Genomic DNA, 7,115 nt, shown 5'->3' with positions numbered 1-7,115 from the left:
GCGCGGGGTCCACAAGGGGCGCGGGAGGCGACGCGCGAGCGCGCCTGCTGGGCGGGCGGGCCCCTGCGAAGCAGATTGGGGGGGGCCGGGGGGAGGGGCAGCCGCGCGCGGCTGAGTCGGTGCCCGTCGGCCGCGCGCCCGCCGGCTCGCCCCGCTCTGGCTAACGGTTCCGCTGCCAGGCTTCTATACGGCCCCACCCCCGGCTCTACCCGGCCCTCACCGATGACCTTCTTGTCCCCGCCGGCAGGCGCCGCCGATGTGAGGCCGCCCGGGCCACCGCTCCCTGCGCCGCTGCCCGTAGTGCCGGGCTTGGTGTCGGCAGCGCTGAGGGCGGGGGCGGCGGCGGGCGGCTGTTGGGTCTCGGCCTCGCTGCTCATGGTTGCGGTGATGGTGACTGGGGCCGGCTGCGGCAGCTACGGCTCCTCCCGATGTGTGATGGTAACTAGGCCGGCGGCGGCGGTGGGGCTGCTCAGGGCTCTCTGGGGTCCGCTCTCCGCTCCCGCTACCGATCGAACTCTAAAACTAGAAAACTCTTAGAAGAAAACATAAATATAAATCTTCATGCTTTGTTAGATATGACATCTAAAACATAAATAAAGAGGTTGCTGTGAACTGTGACTTCATAGGACTCTACCAAGGGCAACAACTTGAGACTGTCTCAAAAAAAAAAAAAAAACAGATATAAAGTACTGACACCTACCACAACACAGATGCACCTCAGAAACGTTTCGCCAGATGCAAAAGACTACATGCTATATGAGCCCACTTACAGAAAATATCTGGAATCAGAAATTATATGAGTGGTTTTCAGGGGCTGGGAGGAAGGGGAATAGGGAGTGACTGCTAATGGACAGAGGTTTCTTTTTGGACAATGAAAACGTCTAGAAATAGATAATGGTTGTACAACCTCATAAATGTACTGGAAATTACTAAAATGTACACTGCAAAATAGCAAGTTTTATGGGTATGTGAATTGTCTCTAGTTTTAAAAACTAGAAAAGAAATATTTTTTGTGTGCAGTTTTTGGCCAGGGCCAGGTTTGAGCCTGCCACCTCCGGTATATGGGGCCGGCGCCCTACTCCTTTGAGACACAGGTGCCACCCTAATTTTTTTTTTTTTTTTGAGACAAAGTTTCAAGCTGTCTCCCTGGGTAGAGTGCCGTGGCATCTCAGCTGACAGCAACCTCAAACTCTTGGGCTTAAGCAATTCTCTTGCCTCAGCCTCTGAGTAGCTGGGACTACAGGTGCCTGCCACAACGCCCAACTACTTTGGGGTTGTAGTTGTCATTATTGTTTGACAATCTGGACTGGATTCGAACCTGCCAGCTCCAGTGTATGTGGTTGGTGCCCTAGCTGCTGAGCTACAGGTGCCGAGCCTAAAAAGTAAAATTTGATTGTGGTTGATGACTGCATAATTCTGTGACTATACTAAACACCATCACATTGTATACTTTAAATGAATGAATGAATTGTATAGTATATAAAGTATCTCAATAAAGCTATTACCGTGGGGGGTGGGGGGAAATGTAGGATAAGGGTTCAAATCCAGGTCTTTCCATTTCCAAAATGAATACTTTTAACCCTGTACCACACCGCCTCATTCACCAACTCACCCCCAGGTGCTCTTATCACCTTCCTTTCCTGATACAAGCACCTTTTCCTCTCCCGCTCAGCCCTCTGAGCACCAAAAGCTCCAAGGTGGCTTCTTCTGTCTAAGCTCAGAGCTATGCACATCAGTCACTGCTCAAAAATTCACAGTTGCCTACAATCTGAAGTCCAATCTCCTTAACCTGGAAATTAAGGCCTCTCAAGATCTGGCACAAAAATGGTTTTCTGTGACCATGTTCCACGTGGTCAACATTCTAGCCAAAGAAATCTCCCTGCCCTGCCCTGACTCATGTCCTTTTCTGTTGTTCCATGGACCTGCAAAACCCTCTGCCCACCCCTCCACTGCATGGCCAAATCTCGGCTTTCCTGCCAGCTGGCACCTCCTCTGAGTTCAAAGTTACACGCACCCACACACAGGTGTTAATTGCACTTCCTCTAAGCTCTCACGGGTTTCTATGGATTTATACCTCTGCACACTCTCCCTGCATTAAAGTATTTGTGCATTACACAATAAACAGCCCAAAGCATCTCCAGCACACCACCAGGCACACAGGGGTGCTCACAAAAGTCACTCCAAACCAACAGATGCGAATTCAATCTCACCCCTAGTCATCTCACAGCTCTTTCTTCCCTAATGGCAGTTTTCCTGCCAGCCAGAAACACGACAGGCAGATTGAACAAGATGTTTAGAATGATAATAAATGAAAATGGAATAGAGCCGCAATTTATTTCTTATAAATTAACCTCTGAGATTTAGTGCCTTGGTTGTCTTGACAACCCAGCTGTTGATTAGCATCCACTGCTCAGCCCAAGGGGTGGAAATGTTCTGCTGGCAGGGTGATGACAACTCAGGAGCTGAGGTACCAGCAACTTCCTGAATGGTTCATCCTGTCACCACATTGGAACCCCTCCCGTCTGTCCTAAACTGCAATTTTGACAAGCCACAGAGGTGGGAAGTCCCGGGGGTGTGCCACAGTTGTGCTCTAACAAGGACTCAGGGCAGGGAGCCAGACAGACCCAGGCCAACAACCTCTGCTCTGGGCTTCCTGTAGGGACTCCCTGGTCCTTCGGAAATGCCCTTCGATTCCCTAACCACTGCTGCCCCCTGGTGCCCCAACCCACCAGGCTACACTCCACCAGCCCTACTCCCTAAGCACATATAGCAAGTCTGGGCTATCCGTGAGACTGAGGCCTGGCAACAGAGTGAGACTTTATCACAAAAAAAAAAAAAAGAAAAGAAAAAATCAATTGCAATAATATATTTTATCAAGCTAAATACAGGGAGAACATGAAGTTCATGTGCAATTTAAATTAGTTTAACATAGTAAATTGCACACGAACTTTATGTCCACCCTGCATATCCAAAATATTAGCATTTCAATGCAGAATCAAGATAAAAATTAGTAATGAGATATTCTACATTCTTTTTCCATGCTTATTCTTTGAAATCTGGTGTGCATTTTACACTTGCAGCACACCTGAATTTAAACTAGCCACATGTCACGTGCCCAACAGCCACAGCCACACACAGCTAGTGGTTACTGCACTGGACACCTTACCTCTTGTCCTCTTGGGGACAAAGCCAATGCTGCCCACACCCTGAGCCAAATATTCTCTTTAGTCCAGACCTCACCCCTGAGCTCTGAACTCAGGAACCTACCTGCCTATCATCTCCACTTGGATGTCTAACAGAAATCTCTGTTAAGTTTCCCAAAACTGCATTCTTGTTTTCCTCCCCAAAACCTGTCTCCCATAACCCACTCCAACTCAGTCAATTGTATGGCAATCCACCCATTTGCTGGAACTAAAACGCTAAGGGATCATGTTTTTCCTTCATCCAAACTGTCCTGAAGTTCCATCAATTTAGCCCACAGGTGTGTCTGTTCACCTACCTCCATCATCGCAGCCACTGCCCTCTTGAAGGCCGACATCACCTCACCTGGACTACTGAGGGATTCCCAACTACTTCCACTCCTATCTTCCCACCCCTCACTCTACACACACACAAAGCAGCCAGAGGCATCAGACCACTCCCCTGCCCTCATCCCTCCACCAGCTTCCTGATGCCTTCTAACAAAATCCAAACTCCTTACCTAGTTTTTCCATGCCCTTTATTACCTGTTCACCTCACTGCCCATCACTGTTCCCCAGCCACATGCTTCAAACCCACTGAACTCATTCCCACTTCCTGCTCCCTCTATCAGGAACATTCTTCTCCCATCCTTCTCATCATTTGGGTCTCTGAGTGGCCTTCCCCCTGCCACCTTTTCTGCTCTAGTCCCTGCATCCTTAGTCATTTCCTGTCCCATAACCTCGTGTTCATTTTCTTCATAGCATTCATAGCTCCCTAAAATTATTCGACTGGTTATTTGTCTCCGTGAGAGGACAAACTTCTCTCATATTATCCATCTCTGTTTTTCTAACAACTAGAACAGAATAGTACCCAGCACATACTAGCATGAGAATGAGTGAGTGAATGAATGAAGTGAGTGAATGAGTGAGTGAATGAATGCTGCTCCCTCTGTCTGGAATCCTCTCTCCACCCACGGTTGGCTCTTTGCCTTTTGGGTCTTAGGTTAAGTATCCCCTGCTCAGACGGCCTTCCCAGATTGCCATTTTACCCTCTCAGCATCCTCTTGCTACGTCCTAGCACATACCACAGTTTTTACTTTAGCCAACAATTCATTTACCCTGTTTTGTCTTCTCCCACTGCCCTTATCACCACTTCTAGATTTCTATACTCTGTGCTTCAAAAACACGGAGAACGTCTGTACAGTTCACTACTGTCACCCACTTCCCTACAAGGCCTGGCATGTGATGGATGTGCAAGAAATACTTATTGAACGAATAACCAACTCTCCCTGGGACCTCCCAGCCCTGCCCGGGAGAGCAATCCCTGGGGGGCATCCTACCAGGTCTCTACAAAAAAACAGATCACCCTCTGCCTTCCAAGAGTGAACCGCTGAGACCACTTGGGCATAATGTGAGCTGGGTATCTGGCTTCAAAAAAAAGGGTGATAAGTAGGTTCAGAGCCAATAGCACAGTGGTTACGGTGCCGGACACATACAGCAAGGCTGGCGGATTCAAACCCAGCCCAAGCCAGCTAAACAACAATGACAACTGCAACAAAAAATACTCGGGCGTTGTGGTGGGCTCCTATAATCCCAGCTACTTGGGAGGCTGAGGCAAAAGAATCACTTAAGCCCAAGAGTTTGAGGCTGCTGTGAGCTGTGATGCCTCAGCACTCTACCAAGGGTGACAAAGTGAGACTCTGTCTCAAAAAAAAAAAAAGTGATGAATGGGGCAGAAACAGGAAGGACTGTGTCCACAAGGGTGTGCCTGTTCTCTCTCCCTCTCTCCCCCAGGGTCATCAGAACCCTCTTCTCAACAAGGGTACTAAGAACCCACCTAGGTTGGTCTAAGGGTAAGTTTCTGACCCTGAGATCCAACTACCACCCTCCCCAGTACCCATCCCCATACTGACTGGCTGGGCATACAGTCAGGCACAAGGCTCCCATTGACCAGGCCGAAATCAGAGTCTATTCTTCAACCCCATAGTGTGGCCAGACAGAGTTCCTCAGTGTCCGTCCTTAGGAGAGATTCTCCCCTTGGGAGTTTTCCTTCCACTGCAGAAGCCCAGAGAGAATCAGGGACTTGCCCAAAGTCACACAGCCAAGGCCAGAACCTGCAGGTGAACGTAACAGGCACGATGTCCTCAGGATCCCAGGGGTCTTGGATACCCCTGACTTTTCCTTCTTCCATCCTGCCCATCCCACCTCAGGAAAGCCACAAGAAGCCTGGTTATAGCTTTCCTAAGGGACATAAGTGACAGCACTGAGGCCCAGAATGGTTAGGCTCAGGGATGCCACCTCTGGCACAGGTCCCACCACACAGAGCCCCCTGGAAGGGCTAGAACCAGCTTCCCACCATGCCAGCTCTGGCCTGGGAAAAGGCCAAATCCACAGCTCCTACTTGTGCTTGGACATGGCAGCATCTCCCAGCCAGCACCTGAGAGCAAGGTCTCTGTCCCTGCGGCGGGAGGAATGGCTGTGCTGACCCAAGGGCCAGCTCAGGACTGTGTAAGCACCACCATCCACTCCTCTCATCACCACCCAGAAGTGTGCAGGGCCAGCACACCAGGGCACCATGACAAGGGCACCACAATGGCCAGCTGACCGCCTAGCAAGAAACTCAAGGACTGACTAAGGGACTGTTGGAGAAAGTGTGTGACACAGGGGCTGGGTGACTTGTTGGACTGACCTGCTGACCCCCCACAGGGCTGCCTGGCAGGCTGACTCCACTGATAGACAGGACTGACTGACAGTCTGACTAGACTTAAGATTTCTCTGGTCTTGAGGAGTCAAAGAATGAAGCCAGGGACCACAGATCAATGATAAGATAGCATTTTGGGGACAGAAAGGAATACAGAGGAGTAAAAAAGCACCAGAGCCTCTGGACAGGAGAACTAAAAAGAGCACTAGAGCTTCTCAGGCAGACGGAAAGACCCAAGTGGATCCCTTGTCTAGGAGTACAAGGTCTTGTGAATTACATTTGGCCAGGACTTGGTAGCTGGAAGCACTTTTTCAATGTTACTGAGGGTTATTGACCAAAGAATGAATGCTGTCCCTCCAGCTAAAGGTCAGGGTGTTTCCTTCATGAAATTGCCCAGGTCTAGGAAAACTGGGGTCCCCGTCCAGCCTTGAATGGGGGAATCCCCGTATCCGATTGACCTGCATGTGGGCCACCGCGGGTGGTTGGTGGCCGCCAGCCTTTCAGCCCGGGTCTCTGACTCCCACCCGTTTCAAACGGGCTCATTCTGTCACCTCCCTAACCCCGAACAAATTCGAACCAGAGCGCCTGGAGCGGGACTCTGCGACGCCACCTCGTGGCTGCGCCCGGAAGGTAGCAAATGGGCGTGGTTTGTGGGGTGTGGGCGGGGGTGTGGGCGGGGCGGAGAGCTCCAGCAGACCCTTTCCCTGGGCACCGCCTCTATTGCCCGCCTCCTGAGCCGCTACCTCCTCCCCTGTCTGAGTGGAAGGGTGCCCTGAGTTGCCCGGCAGACCTTTCCAAAGGCCTGATGGGGAGAGGGAAACTCCTGGCTTCCCCTTAGACCCCAAGGCAGCCTGGTCATCCAGATGGCGCCAGGGACCCGCTGAGGAGCGGAAGGAAGGAGATGGCAGGTGCGGGGGAGAGAGGAAAGCGGGACCCTCTGGGCGGCAGGCTGGCGGCAGAGCATGGCAAGGGCCTGAGTGAGCAGATCAGGATCATGGAATTTGCATCACAGTATTTCCGTTACTGGACCCAGAACTATTCCTCACCCCCACTTGCTCCCTCCCCACCCTCCACCCCAGTCCCGCGGGTTCACCTGCCTGCCTTCCAGAAGGCGGGCCTGGAGCATGGTAAACCCCGGCAAGCCCCGTAGGTGGCAGCAAAGGCCGGGAAAGTGGTGCCAGAAAGGCGCCTCCCTTCCATCTTAAGCACAGAAAGGCCGGGGGGTGGGGGGGGGG

Source organism: Otolemur garnettii, unplaced genomic scaffold (genome assembly GCF_000181295.1).
Source record: "Otolemur garnettii isolate 467f Iridium unplaced genomic scaffold, OtoGar3 scaffold00116, whole genome shotgun sequence".
In the NCBI taxonomy this organism is placed as follows: Eukaryota; Metazoa; Chordata; class Mammalia; order Primates; family Galagidae; genus Otolemur; species Otolemur garnettii.
This window is presented reverse-complemented; position numbering follows the sequence as displayed.